General features: G+C 43.8%; 1 pseudogene; it reads right to left on the bottom strand.

Moving 5' to 3' along the window:
* Positions 1-8088: 8088 nt before the first annotated feature.
* LOC146389477 (uncharacterized) lies at positions 8089-10586 on the bottom strand (annotated as a pseudogene).
* Positions 10587-16199: the final 5613 nt, after the last annotated feature.

Here is a 16199-nt window from a genome sequence, read left to right as displayed (position 1 = left end):
ATAAAGGTATCTTATCTATTATAATTCTGCTGTGTACAGTGTCCTTGAGTGTTCTGAAAGGTGCTTTCAAATACAATTTATTATTATTATTATTATTATTACCTTCTTATTTTTCGTTGTATTAATATCGGATTGTATATCTATTAGATACTTATTTTGTAATGTCCTATGTTAGTATTGTTACGATATAAATATATATTCTTAATGCTTATTTTCTGTTTATATTGTTTTATAGAGCCCAGTGTAGGAAAACGCCCTTGTGAGTTAGAATGTTTGCCAAAAGTCACAGAGTAGACTGCACGTCTTGTGCAGAAAACAGGAAGTATGGAGAAAGCGGAACTAAGTAAACTGTGTGTGTGTATGTGAGACCATGCTGGCTTCTAATTAGGGGTGGGTTTTTATAATCGATTTATCAATTAAAATCGATTCTGGCTTGGATAACGTGAAATCGATTCATTAAAATCCTGAATCGATTTTTTAATATAAATTTATTTTGCCTGAAATGCCAGAATCTCAGGTGAAACCTCACAAAATTTCAACAACCACCAAACAGCTAAGACAGTAAATGACAGCAGGTACACAGCTTCTGCACAAAGACGTAAACACACAGCGCGGACCCGCGGATCAGAATCAGTGAGATGTTGCCTTTCTCACCCAACGGCACGGACACGGTCGGGGCTGAAAGCCGACAGCTCGCTGATTCCGATGTTTCGGCGGGTCCGCGCTTTGTGTTCACGCCGTTTTTGCGCTGATTCTAAAGCTGTTAGTTTTATCTCTCTCCAAACAATATTGACTGAACCAGCAGCAAAAGAAGATCCAAACTAAGCTTCACATAAACATCGTCATGAGTTCCCTCTGACTTTCACTGTTTTGCTTCCACCACGATAAAATCACACTTCATGCACAGCTCTCTCTCTCTCTTCAAGAACAGTTTCCCTTCTAAAAATCTGTTTTCTGCATTATTCGCTTGCTTGTTAGGCACAAGTCTACCATTGTTTACAGCGCTGTCGGACGCTGTTTTGTTTTTTTCGTTTTACATACTTCCGAAAAGAAAACCTAATTTTTGCCGTTCAATACTGAACACACTTAAACTTAAAATTATGCAAAATGCAAAACGCTTAGCCATGTCTCTAATAAAACCACTGTAACTTCAGAGGTAATTTTCATATGTTGATTAATGGTTTTCTTTCGTTTTTGATCTACTGCAGAATATTTTTATAAAATCCCAGGCCAGGAAAACCACTTTCATGTTTTTCTGTGTTTTATCTTCAGCTACTTTGACACAAAGGCATCTGCTGTGATGCTCACACCTTTGATAAAGTCTTGCGTGTGTCAGCTTCCTTTTTATTGATACAAAAATATGTAAATGTACTGATCTGAATTATAATACTTCTGACTGTCAAAATTTCCCAGATTAAAATCGAATTGAATCAAATCGTATCAAATCGGGGATCGAATCGATTCGGGACCTTGTGAATCAGAATTTAATCGATTCTAGAAATCAGTGACGATACCCAGCCCTACTTCTAATGCTTTCAGACCTGAGCTTGTTTGTTCGTGTGGCGGGTCTCCATTTCCAGAAATGTAAAAATAAAGATCATTTTTTGAGCTTGACCACTCTGAGTCCAGTCTTTCTCTGTCGCCAAAAGAATCCAAAAGAACGGAATTTAATAGTGCCTAACCCTATACTTACCGGCTGATGCTCAGGCTGTACTTGGTACATTGGTAGTTTTTTGAAAACACAGCTTTTTCTATGTGTTTGGGCCTTTCGTCCACACGTAAACGACGTTTTAGATCACTGAAAACTGAAATTTAAAAAAAAATTCCTGCCAGGGTGGAGATTTTCAATAACTTTTTTTGCATGTACGTGTTGACAACATACATGCCAACCCTCCCAATTTTTCCAAGAGAGTTCCGAATTTCTGAGCCCCCCGAAATTCTCCCAGAGCCACCATTCTCCTGAATTTCTCCTGAATTTCCACCTGGACAACAAAAATGAAAAACCGTATCCCAGAATTCATAGCGCGACCCAGCCAATTCCAGTTTCCAACATTGGCGGCAGGCACTTAGTTTTAATATTACTCTTATTACTCTTTCTGGGTCGGAAATTAAACTTTTAGCATATTTTCAGGTGAGAATGTAGCTGTGTAAACTTATAAAATCTGAGCTGGCGAGAACAGCAAACTCCCAGCACATTGTTTTCAAACCCCCGTGGTCTTTCGCTACTCAGGTTAAACATGGAAGATATGTGTCTTTGATAACCTAAAAATGTTAATGACTTTTGTCAGTGTTTTATTTGTTCCTGAGTAAATCGGTTTGGGTGAGATTAAAGTGATTAGATTAGATTAGATTAAACAAAACTTTATTAATCCCTCGGGAAGGTTCCTCCAGGGGTTTTCACACAGCTGAATAAACGTCAAACAAAAAACTGATTAAACCGAAGTATGAGAAGAGAGTTTTGGTGTATGGCTTGTGTCAAAATTTGTTTGATGACACTACCCTTGACTTTTTGACCTTACCGGAAGTACTCTGGAAGTGACTAATTGATTCCAGATGTGTGTAATATGATCCATATGTGCAAAGAATTGCATCCGGTAGGGGAGGGGGGTACTCCGGAACCAGAATACAAGAAGAATAGCCTGCGGAGCATCAGCATGGAGGATCTCGGGTAGAGAACGATGCGGTGACACGTCATGAACAATTTAATAATTTTGAAATAAGGCGAGTCTTTAACATTCCTTCTCCAGGTGAAGCGGCCGACCTCGCTCAATTTTACCTCGACGTCTGGGATATCAATCTAGCGGATAGGATCAGACCCAAAGTTAACCGTATCAATCTCGTTCAACTGGAGATCATCAGCAAACACGTGTGAAATCACCTCGTTTTTAACATCGACGAAGGCGTTGAAAAAATTGTACCGGCTTTTGAGGTTCTGTTGGCCAGGGTGATACAATCAAACGGCACAATTGTGACCGGCTCTCCCCTAGAAATTGTAGTGCAAGCGATCAGAAACCCTAGAGGAGGCGGAGGCCTGCTTAAAAGATTCACAAAACGTTAGATAATGAAGTTATAGTCAAAAAGTAGCGTTGTCTGTACGTAGCAAAAAACAAAAACGATAATCTGTGCTTCGCCATTAACCTGGCTCACCGATCCTCATTTCACAGATAAACAGGCCATAGAACGTGGCAGAGAGTTGCAGCGTTTAGCAGGGCAGAGTGATCGGACTGAGGTAACCCTCGCCAATATAGATAAATTTGAGCAAATACTAAATCGTAAAATCGTTGTGTTTTACCGCCCGCCCGAGGACAGGACTCTTTCGCTAATCGAGACAGAGTCCCCCAACACGCCTCACCCGCTGTACCTACTCTTATTCCAGCAACACTACTATGGGATAAAAAGTCTAAAAACATTTTAGGAGTCCCGTACATTTGCGAGGATTGTCAATGTCAATGTCTGGATTGTAATAGGTATTGTCGCATGTGCGAGTGTTACTTGAAGCACAAACAGCCCAGACTTCACTCTAGTTCTGATCTCAGCATTTGTCAATGACTGTATAAATGCCCGGACTGCAAACTCCTCTTTCCTCGCGAGAAACACAGGTGTGGGGCCATCAGATGTAAAATCTGCGGCACCAAGCTTCCTCAAGACAAAAATCAGCACCTGTGTTACATTCAGCTTGTTAAACCCAAAAGCCTTCATACCGCCTCTATAATCTTTTATGACTTTGAAACCTTCGCTGACAGGGAGGTGGCACATGTCCCTTACCTGGTGGGCACTAAATCCCTAGAAGGAGAAGAATGGTGCGCTTACGGTCTAGACTGCATTGAAAAGTTTGTTCAGAGATAAAGAAGGAAAAGATACAGGGAGGCCACGCTCATAGTGCACAACACTAGAGGTTTTGACAGCTACATAGTTCTCAGCTACTTGGTGGGAGACGGCATGACGCCCTCGATCATGCCAGGCAGTAAAATGATGTTTCACAGAATCAAATTTCCTTCTCAAATTCATAGATTCGCTAGCTAACCATGCGTCTCAGCGCCGTGCCCAGAGCTTTAGGCTTCAAGGACAAAGCCAAGGGATATTTTCCCCACAAATTCAGCTCATGGGGTTGTTTAAAATACGTCAGCCCTTACCCCCCTCCTTCAGATTAAGGCGTAGAGTGAATGTCCCTCGCCGAACGGGAAGAGTTTCTGCATTGGCATAGCAAGGCCTGGCGAGGCATCTTTAACCTTGAAAAAGAGTCTGTGTATTACTGTCAAAATGACGTTAATATTCTGAGGGAGGCATGCATGAAGTTCAGAGACGGGTTTATAGGCAAAACTAACGTGGACCCTTTCAGCTGCGTTGCTATAGCTTCCGTGTGCATGAAAGTGTTTCTCATTAATTTCCTTCCCAAACACACTCTGGCCATCACCTCGCCCGACAACTACGGACGCACATCCAACGCCTACTCGCACGCGTCCATTCAGTGGCTGGAGTGGGTAGCTCGCTCTCAGAAAATCCCCATTCAACTTGCTCTCAAAACAGGAGGGGAGAAAAAAATAGGCCCGTATTTTGTAGACGGATATGCGGAGATAGAGGGAGCGAAGTGGGTGTGGGAGTTTCTGGGGTGCTTTTATCACGCCTGTCCAAAGTGCTACAGGCCCGAGGAGATTTGCCCTTTGACCCACGCTCCTTATGGGGACCTGCACGCCTCTACCGAGGCGAGACTCCGTGAGCTGAGAAACGTTTACCGCGTCCGCACGGTCACGCTGTGGAAGCACGAGTGGAGCAAGATGAAAAAATCGGACTAGGAGGTCAAAAAGTTCCTGTGGAGCTACGAAGCTCCGGAATCTCTGTCTTCTCGCTCGGGTCTTTACGGGGGGCATACTTCGACCTTGAGGTTGCGTTACAGCGCCTCGTCCGGAGAAAATGTGTATTATGTAGATGTTACATCCCTGTACCCTTACGTCAACGCTAAGTGCGCTTACCCTCTGCATCACCCCAAAATCATACGAGAGATTATTTATTTTCGATTTTCGAAGGTCGAGGGTCGAAAAAATTCTCTCGTATGATTTTGTATCTGCGTTCTACCATAGGCAAATTAATCTTTACCCTCTGCCGCACTTGCGCCGAGACTAATCACTAAAGTGTCCCGGGCCCACACGATGACGAGGCCAGAGCTCTCACCGGGGTTTGGGTCAACATCGAGTTCAACAAAGCCTTAGAATTGGGTTACAGGGTGGGTAAACTCACAGAGGTCTGGCACTTTGATCATCGCAGCAGCAGCATCTTTGTGGGCTATATTAACACCTTTCAAAGGCAAACAGGAAGCCTCCAGCTATCCTCCGGAAGCTGCTCGTGACGAGGAGGAGAGATGCAAATATGTGGAAGAGTACCACAGGCATCAGGGCATACGGTTAGACCTGTCTAAAATCGAGAGGAATCCGGCCAAGAGACAGGTGTCTAAACTGTGTCTCAGCAGCTTCTGGGGAAAGTTTGCTCAGAGAACCAATCTAACGCAGACCACTCTGGTCAGAAGGCCCAGTCAGTTTTTTAACTTTGTCTTTTCAGGCCAGTATGACCTCAAACACATCTCTTTTTTAAAGAGCAAAAAAAGGACGTGGCGTTGATTCAGTGGAGTTATAATGAGTGCTGTGTGATACCGCCCGGCGCTTTGAATAATGTTTTCATCGCTGCTTTCACCACCGCATACGCCCGCCTAAAACTCTACGAATATTTAGAAAAATTGCAGCGCAACGTTCTGTACACCGACACTGACTCTGATCTATGTAGTGAAAGAGGGGGAGGAACCTCTAGAGCTGGGCAACTATCTCACGGATTGGACAGACGAATTAGACGGGGACACCATCCAGGAATTTGTCTCCGCAGGTCCCAAGAGTTACGCCTACTGGACCACAACCAAGAAGAAGCTGGTGGTAAAAATTAAAGGTATAACGCAGACTAGAGAATTTTGACAGTATGACCAAGCTGGTGGAAAGTTATCTCTCGGGTATGAAGGAGGCGGAGCTCAAGACCCCTCAGCACGGCATTCAGAGGGATAAGAGAGGGTTTGTGCTCAAAAACAAGACATTTCAGAAAAAGTTTTGCGTGGTCTACGACAAGAGACGCCTCTTCCCAGATGGCACAACTCTGCCTTTCGGATATTAGTTTGTTTTTGTTTGTTATTATTATTGTTCTTTTCTTCAAAATGGAGGAAATTGCATTTGATCACAGGCTGAAAGTGCTTTTTTCCTGTCTCGTTGTGGGGCTGAGCGGGTGTGGGAAAACTCATTTTGTAAAGTGTGTTTTGGAAAACAGCGAACGCGCCATGAATACTGTGCTCGTGACGAGGAGGAGAGATGGTGAATATTGCGTGGATTTATACTTCTTTTCAACCCATGTACGAGGACCTGTCCAAGATGAATAAAAACATTAAATTTGTCGAGGGACTGCCTGATTCTTTTGAAGATTTCGAAGACACTCTGGTGGTGCTGGACGAAGTCATCTTTCAGGCCTCCGATCACCCGGAAGTGGTTAAAAGTTTCACTCAATACCATCATCATAAAAACATGTTGGTCATGATGCTGACCCAGAACGTTTTCCATCAGGGTAAATACAGTCGCACCATCAGCTTAAACTCCAATTATTTGGTGCTGTTTAAAAACCCCAGAGACAAGCTGCAGATTGAGATTTTGGCTCATCAAAAACATTTTTCTCAGACAGTTTCAAAGACGCCACCGAGGAAACCCACGGGTATTTAATCCTCGAGCTCACACCCTCCTGCCCAGAATGCTACGGAGTGTGCAGCGGTCTGCTTCCGGGACAGTACCCTGTCATCTACCTGCCCAAATCCAAGTAGCTCGCCATGTCCTAGCATATAAAAAGGAACGCCGTCTTACAGGCTCTGTACCACGCGTTGCCGCAAAAACGCAAAGACATTCTCGCTCACAGCTCCCCGGATTTCCTCCAGGCACTGTGTGAAATAGCTTTAAATCTTTTAAAGGGGAACATACCTTTTTCCGCTTCTCAATACCAAAAACGTCAGAAAAAGATCATCAGGCTGCTGGCTGACAAGAAAACAACCTTAAACCATTTAACGTCAAGTTTTAAAGAAACAGACGGGAGGATTTCTTTATCCTCTGCTGTCTGCGGCCATGCCCATTCTAGGAAACCTGCTGGGAGGAATATTTCAGAAATGCTGAGATGTTTAAAAAAATGTTTCTTGTTCCCTCTCGCAAGTTGAAGAAACTGACCCAACCCGCCGAGCCCACGGTCAGGGAAACGGCTAAAGATAATTTGGATGAAAAGATGAAAGCTATACTGGAGGATCCGTGGCTAAATTCGTATGAAAAAGTTAAAAGATACAAGTCTTTGCTGCGGAGATATCTCACCCTCTCTAAACAGGGTCGGGATGAGGACCGTCAAGTGACTTTCTACCTGCCGCCCGAGGAGCCGCAGCAAACCGGCTTAAAAAGATGCTTTCCCCGACCTAGACCGCTATATAAACATGACTTGATACACACATCTTTACACTTTTGTAACAAGCATGCCCCGTGATGTCCTCTTCGAGATCGAGCGGGGTAGCGCCGTTTCAAAAAGTCAGATACCTTGCGATCATTTTTAAACACATTGTTATAGTACAGAGAAACTATTTTGTTAACGGATAATCCTTGAGCCCTGTGAATTAGATAAAAAATGCAATGTTGCCTGCAACATTGCCTGCCGAGGCCCAAACCCCGCAGAAAACGCCCCCCAAAGCACGATGCAAAATGTGCTGCAGCTGAAGATTATTCATGTATTTAATAATAATCCACCAGCACCTGTCTTTTAGAGTCAATTTCCAAAATGGAGTCACAGCAGGCGTAGACGATGAGAGTGGTGGTCTGAGGCAGAGGAACTCTGTATCTCATGTCCAGCCTCAAATTCCCGTTTGAGACGGGAGACAGGGCATCCGCATCCTTGCTGGGCTCCAGATTAAAGGCAAACAGGGCGTACCCCTCGGACGGTCAATGCTCATAGGCAAATCTTTGAGGTGTAGAGAAACAGGTTATATATGCCCGCGCTTATATCGCAGGGGTAGCGGGTAGAGCGCTTTGACAGAGTCCACTACTCGTTCGCTTTCAATCCCAACATGTAAGTCAGAGGAGGGAAGGCCCTGATTTTATACCTGCCGTCGCCTTTCACATCCAGATGCTTGGTGATGTTGTTGAAAGAGACCTCGAAGAAGGGGTCGTACTTTTGGATTGCAGGCACCAGGTGTTCCAATAGATCGTAATGACCTCGCCTGCCGAATTTTAAAATCACCAGGGGCTGAGCTTCCTCCATTGTTTGGTTCAGCTCCAAGTAGGAGGCGTCTAGGGATAGATTGTACCAGGTGCGGGGGGTAAATAAATCCGCAGAGACCGACATTCCATTCTCCAGTCAGCTCGATGGGATTGGCCAGATCCACGGTGTAGCAGCTGCTGGTATTATCTTTAAATAATTCCTTTCTGGCGTTGGAAGGCAGGGTCACATAAAACTCTTCGGACTCCATGAGGTGCGTGAAAAATAAAAATGAGCTAAAAGATCATTTCGCGAGGGGTCTTTTTATACGCCGACTACTTCTGAGGCTTTCACCCAGCTTTTGAATTTCTCAGGCCAGTTTTTCCACTTGACAAAAACTTGCTTTTCCGCCTCTGACTAGGCGGCGTTTTAAAATTTTCTCCACATGAAACATTTTGTCCTCCGTCATTTTCACTTTCTGCAGCTCGGCCTCATAAAACAACCCTTCAATGGGCTCCCCGTCATAATCTTCCAGTTTGTACACGCGGGGTGAGCGCTGAAGGGCTCGGGCCACAGTAAAGGTTTCGTCCATGAAACTCTGCTCGTATTTTTTTATCAAACACTCCTCTCAATTTGGATATTCTCACCAGATCCCCCTTCTTAAATTTCATCTTTATTTTGTCATTTTAATACTAGTGTGATAACTGCGGTTATACCCTTCTAACAGATCGGGTAACACCTCCAGATAGCGCCTGGTGTTGTGCGCTGTGAAATACCTCCACATTCGCATTTTTAGCGTGCGGTTAAACCTCTCCACCAAAGAGGCCTTTAAGTCGCTGGTGGTGGCGAAATGAGTGATACTGTGATTTTTCATCAGAGCTTGAAAACTATTAAAACTCCTTTCCCGCATCAGTTTGTAAATTTTCAGGTATTTGACTCTCTCTCAACACAGACTCGAAAGCTTCTGTCATCAGGCGTGGGCTGAAGCCTTTTTTGAAAATACGTCTATAACGGTCAATAAATAATTAAAGCCGTCGTTGTATTTAGACAAGTGTCACATGTCGCACAGATCGGCTTGAAATTGTTTCAGCGGTTTGGTCACAAACAGTGTTTCTCTTAAATCTTACTTACGTACTCGGGCCGGTTTGTGCAGCATATAAGCGCCCTGCTCAGATAAAAAATCCTGAACCTTGCGAACATCCACCTTTTTACCTGTCTCCTCCTCTACACCCCGTCGGAGTCGATCTACTCCTCCGAAACTACCGTGGTGAAGGGGGTCGTAATAAACTTTTTTCATTGCTCTTTTCTCAGCCATCCCGTCTTCTGATAACCTAAAGCCGTCTGCATTATCGCCTCACAGGAGTAGGCTTTTATTTTAAAAATGAGAAAATCAGTGTTTTAAAATATATATTTTATTCAAAACCAGAGCTAAATGCTAAATACATGTTTGAAAAGTGCACCAAATGCAGGAAGGATCTGTGCTTCTTTTTTTATACATTTAATTCAAAACCTGAGATATACATAATTTAAGAAACAAACAGGATACATGATTTAAAAGTGTGCTTTTTTTTTTTTAAATTCAAAAACCCGAGATAAACATGCTTTATTTTAAAAAGTGCACTAAATGCAGGAAGACCAGCGTTTTTTTATTCAAAACCCTGATATATGTTGAATACACGCTTTAAGAAACAGGATACATGTTTTTAAAAAATGCAGTAAATGTAGGATGCTAAGTGCTAAATGTAGGATACATGCTTTTAAAAAATGAGGTAGGTTTTAAGAAAGAAAAAACAGGATACGTTTATCCTCGCAGAGTGCTCCTTTGTAGCACTCTGTGACCACCGCAGCTGTCCGATTTTGACCACGTCTTGTCCCACCAGATTATCGTAGGCCTCTGTGATGGCATCAAAAACCTTCCTCACCGACTTCAGCTCGTGCAACAGAGTCTCCGCCACTGTGTCGACTTTGACGTCATCCATGTTCATGTTCCGAGCAATCAGCAGACGTTGAATGGAAGGAATGAAACGAGGGGTGGGGAGTTTTTTCCTGATGCTGTAATCATTTTCAGAGTAACAGTCATCCTCCAAGATTTGCAGACACTCTTGTTGTCTCTGGCTGGGATAATTGATCTTACAGCCGTTGCATTCTTCGGTGCGGTTCTTGTTGACCACTAGGTTGACTAGATGATACACCGCATTTTTTACAGCATCGACGAATAAAGAAGATGACCAGCCGTCGGCATGCTGCTCTGGGGGGTGACAGTAACCGGGAGTGTCGGGTACCAGGGAGCCCTCGTCCAAGGAACTGTCCTCTTCAGTGTGATACAGGGGTGCAGAGTCCATCTTTCCCTTTTGAGCTAAAAAAGCGTTGGGGTTGAATTTCTCCATGACAAAAATGTCGGGTGCATCAGACTCATCAGTTGAGCGCAGACTGGCCCGCAGTCTCCATCTCCGCCGGATGCGTGGGAGGAGGTACTCTGGAAGTGCCGAATTAGCCACTTCCAGAGTACCTCCTCCCACCGGATGCAATTCGTCATGCATATGGATCATATTACACACATCTGGATTCGATTAGACACTTCCGGAGTACTTACGGTAAGGTCAAAAGGTCAAGGCTAGGGTCATCAATCAAATTTTGACACAAGCCATGGTCGAGAATTTACGCCAGCGTCCGGTTATATTTAGATAGCAAGGAGCAGACGGCAGAGTTTCACTCCACCGAAAGAGCTTGTGACGTAATTCTGAAGGCTAGACCGTCACAGTCACTTACTTCCAGCCTACCCGGCTGTCAGAGGTAAACATCAGGTGGATGCAGCCTCTGAATTTGGACCGTCCCGGTTAGGGGACAGTAATTGAATGTCTCCCTAATTCTGAGATCTCAAGGTTGGCAAGTATGGTTGACAAGGAACAAAAACAGGGCACAAAACCCTGTTTACTCTTTCTTCCGAGGCTTCTAAACCTCTGATTAGCCAACACTTATACACGGTTAGGATTTGGCACGTGTTTGACAGCGTTGACTTAATTTTTGGCATTTCCCTTTGTGAAGACTGTTACGAAATTAATATATATTCTTAGTGATTATTTTCTGTTTATATTGTTTTATAGAGGCCAGTGTAGTAAAACGCCACTTTGAGTTATAATGTGTGCTAAAGGTCACAGAGCACTCTGTAAGGCAGGAAACTCTAGAGAAGGAGACTCTTTGTGCACCGCTGCAAGAGTACAGGATGTAGACAGGAAGCGAAACTAGGCAGAGTGCAGCGCAGAAGTTGTTTTGATCAAAACTATGTGTGACTATGTGTGACGTATAACAGAACTATATTATACGCATTTGGCTTGTAATGCTTCAGATCTGCTCAGGATTTACCCTGTGCACATCCCTTTCCGGAAAGTAAAGCTTGAATAAAATAATAATTATTTTTGACCACACTGAGTCAGGGTTTTTCTCTGTCAGTAAAAGAATATCAAAGAACCGGATTTGATAAGACTTTAATACTCGCAGCACCATCTGGGAAGGAGAACATTTTTTTCAGCAAATACAGTTTCCGCCCTGTGATTATGTGAGGCTGTTTCGGCTGCTGAATAATTCAATGTGTGAACAAGACCCCCAAAACACTCACACACTGGTGTCAGGTTGAGAAACAGCCCTTTTATTTATTTCAACATGCATTGCGGTTTTCAGCCTTGTACAGCTCAGGACGCAGACACTCCTGGATAGTTGCCACTGACTTCCCTCCTGATCAAATATTCCTGCAATAAACCTTTTCTTCCCACCTCTCTGCCACCCTGCAAGCCCCCCTCTGCAGCAGGCCAGAGACCACACCTTCCCCACACATCCCCACCATGCAACTGAAGTGTAGTGATGGGAGTCGACTGCCCACCAGATTGCCAGACACTCCTTCTCTAATGTGCTATACCAGGCCTCCTGGTCTGTCAGTTTCTGGATGATGTAGGGCAGTGGTTCCCAAACTTTTTTCGCTGGGACCCCCTTTGTTTTACAGAAAAATGTTCGCGCCCCCCATCGCACGCGCGCACACACACGCACGCACTAACACATCCTCCAACCAGACACACCCATATTTTGCTCAATTGCGGTTTATTTCACACCTCAAACATTTAGTAAACAATTAAGCAAATACAAGTAATCTGCAGGTAGTAATAAAATAAACTACTAACTCTTTTACGCTACGTCCGCACCTACACGGGTATTTTTGAAAACGCAGCTGTTTCGTCCACACGTAAACGGCGTTTGGAATCACCGAAAACTGAGATTTTTTAAAACTCATTTTTTGCGTTTACGTGTGGACGAGGAATACAGAGTTCGTCACGCAACGTCAAAGGTATGTGCCTTTTTTCATGTCAGCTGTGCGCCACGTTATTGCTTACATGAGAGGAATTGCAGAATGGCAGATAAACAGTATTTTGTCTATATCTTCAGGTTTTACACTCTTACATATAAACACGCAGTTACTGTCCCTCTATTTAGAAAGGCAGAGGCGTCATGGTTTAATTCTTTTACATGTAGTTGTTTTTTTCCTGTGTAATAATATTCAACATTGCTATCAATAAATTTTTCAAAAAAAATGCCTCTCTGTGCAAAATGGGTTTAAAAACATAAACAGCTGTGGGATCCTGTTTGTCCGTGATTTAGACAGGGGGAACAAATCGTGGCAGGATCAGCCTGATGTTATTTGTATCCCGCTGTAACTTTACTGTATAAAGAGCTAACATCTCCAAAATGTCAGAAGTAGTTAGTCATTACAACAAGTGTTTATGAACTAAAAATCAAGAATATGGGATACTGTTTGTCTGTGATTTGAAGAGCCCAGCGCTGCTCCCGACAAAGGGAAAACCAATTCTGCAGGGAGACCTACTCGGTACTTGTGCAGGTGAAACCAAAGGGAAGATATGCTTCACCATATTTTCTAGTCTTTGGCTTAGAATGAAGTTGGTTTGGAAACATATTCAGCGATGCTTCATCTTCTGCTTTGCGTTTGTGTGGGCGCCCCGTGCTAGCAGTGTCCAAGCGTTGTTTTTTTTTTTTCCCTTTTCATACCGCGCCCCCCTGCAATGGCTCTGCGCACCCCCTAGGGGGCGGGCCCAACACTTTGGGAAGGTCGGATGTAGGGGAACTGTGTGGTTGGCTCCCTCTACCTGCTGGTACTTAACAGCCCCCAGCCCTCTGTTTGAGGCATCTGTCTGCAGGAGAAAAAGGAGGAAAAAGTTAGGTGTGAACAGCAGCGACTCTCCACAGAGAGCCTTTTTTACCGGCACAAATGCCACCTGGCACTGCCCCGAACACTGGGCCAGATCTGCGGCAACTTTCTGGGTGTGATCAGTTAAGGGGCTGTTCAGGTCCAAAAAACTGTGCACCAATCGGCGGTAGAAGCCAGCCAGCCCCACCACCTTTTTGTACTTGGGGCGTTGGCAGGATGCAATCGCAGCCGTTTTTTCCACCTGACGGCACACCTGTTCACCCCCCAAGTGGTACACCAGATATTCTACCTCCCTCCGTCCAACCGCACCCTTCTTCGGTTGGCTGTGAGCCTCGTCTGCCTCGGGGACTCCAGGACCGCAGCCATCCACTGCACATGCTCAGCCCAGGTGTGACTATAGATGAGGGATGCCCAATAAGTCGATCGCAAAGGTAGCATGAGTAGATCGCATGGCATTAGTGTAAAAAAGATTTGTATGTTTAAAAATAATTTGTGTGAGTGTAAAAAAGATTTGTGTGCGTGAAAAGAATTTGTGTGTGCGTAAAAAAGATTTGTGTGTGGCCAAAAAATACACGTGAAACTCTGCACTCAAGTTTCAAGTTACAAGTATAAATTTTGACCCTATTTTTCTTCCTTTCATTTGATTGACCAATGTCATGTCAATCACAAATTTTACAATCCAATCAGAGAACAGATGGGTTTGGCTGTCGGAGGTGCGCTTTTATGAACTGCAGGTCCTTGAATGGTAATACAGTTTGAAGCTGGAGGATCTCTATATATATCCAATAGCAGCTAGGTCCCCTAACTTTCAGTAGCTGTTGAAAGAATAAAGTTGTGGTATATCAGTGGTTAGAAAAAACATTATTACTTTAGGATTTGTTTAACACAAAATCAGGGCTGACCCGGGACCACTGCTTTGAGTCACAGTGCGCAGCATAAAGGTCCTGTTACATCAGATGCAGCATGTGCTGCTAATACTAACTAAAAGCCAAGCATCCAGAATCTGTTGCGCTTCGCTGCTGAGCTCTGTGGGTTTTTGTGGCAGCTCTACCTGTACTAGATGCACCTGCTCCTTGTCGTTTCAATCTCTGACTCTATGTTCTCTACAAGAGTTTCTGTTTTTTTATCTTCAAATGTTATTCATATGGAAGAAAGCTATCCCCACTAGTGAAGACTAGGTCTCTCTCCTCCAAGTCTCTGTTAGTACATTACTTAATAATTGATCAACAAATCGATTTACTTTGCCTTACAGAAACCTGGTTGCAACAGGATGATTATGTTGGTTTAAATGAATCAACACCCCCGAGTCATTCTAACTACCAGAAATCTTGAAGCACAGGCCGAGGGGGCGGTGTGGCAGCAATTTTTCACACCAGCCTATTAATTAACGAAAGACCAAGACAGACTTTTAATTCATTTGAAAGCCTGATGCTTAACATTGTCCACCCCAGCTGTGAAACTCAGAAACCAGTCTTACTTGTTATCATCTATCGTCCACCTGGGCCTTACACAGAGTTTCTGTCTGATTTCTCAGACTTTTTATCTGATTTAGTTCTCAGCTCAGATAAAATAATTATTGTGGGTGATTTTAACATCCATGTAGATGCTAAAAATGACAGCCTCAACATGGCATTTAATCTCTTATTAGACTCAATTGGCTTCTCTCAAAATGTAAAAGAACCCACCCACCACTTTATTCACACTTTAAATCTTGTTTTAACATATGGAATAGAAACTGAACATTTAACAGTGTTTCCTGAAAACCCTGTCTGATCATTTCCTGATAACATTTACATTTACAATAATTGATTACACAGCGGTGGAGAGTAGACTTTATCACAGTAGATGTCTTTCTGAAAGCACTGTAACTAAGTTTAAGAATATAATCCACCCACTGTTATCATCTTCAATGCCCTGTACCAACACAGAGCAGAGCAGCTATCTGAACGCTGCTCCAACAGAGGTCGATTATCTTGTTAATAATTTTACCTCCTCACTACATCCTCAGAAGAAACACAAAAAATAGCACCCCCCAAAAGTCCTTGTGTCAGACATAGAAGAAACAGTGTCCCCTCACTCACCACTGCCGGTTGTTTGCATGTCCCAACATCCGGCTGTGGGGTGACGCGCCGGTGGTGCGAACATGGCTTCCTTCTCGGAGACGGCTCCAAAGGGCTCGGTAATTCCACATCCGGCTGTCCGAACAGCACGTCCTCCATTGAAGTGAACAAGTGAGCTTTATCAGTGGGGGGGTGAAGTTTGTGGAAAATGAAATCCTGTACATGCAGGTGCAGTGAGTCCAATAGCCAGGGCTGACCGGGAACAAGCTGTTGTAGCCTGGCTTCTACAGTGTAGAGAAACGCTTCTTCTTCATACTCAAGCCACAGGTTAATTAATCTTGAATGCCACTGGATCCATAATCTTGCTGGTCCGTACTGTCAGGGCGAGTGTAATGAGCCATGTGGAGAAAAATAAAGGAGGATCCAATTGCAGGCACTCGTGGAGGTGTGAAGGAGGTTTATTGGGAAAATAAAACACAAGTTGAAAATGGCAAACGGAACTGAAGATAATCTAAACTGGGAACAACTAAACTACTAAACATGAACAAGAACAACACAGAATAGCCACCACCACAGTACAAGAATTAGCAGGACAAGAATCTGTTTCTAAAGGACAAAGGACACTCTTTCGAGGATGCCAAAGTTCACATTTTGGACAGAGAGGACAGATGGTTTGAAAGAGG

Source organism: Perissodus microlepis, chromosome 3, assembly GCF_051167445.1.
Source record: "Perissodus microlepis isolate ML-2025 ecotype Zambia chromosome 3, ASM5116744v1, whole genome shotgun sequence".
In the NCBI taxonomy this organism is placed as follows: domain Eukaryota; kingdom Metazoa; phylum Chordata; class Actinopteri; order Cichliformes; family Cichlidae; genus Perissodus; species Perissodus microlepis.
Note: the sequence above shows the minus strand (reverse complement) of the source record. Positions and strands in the feature narration are given on the sequence as shown.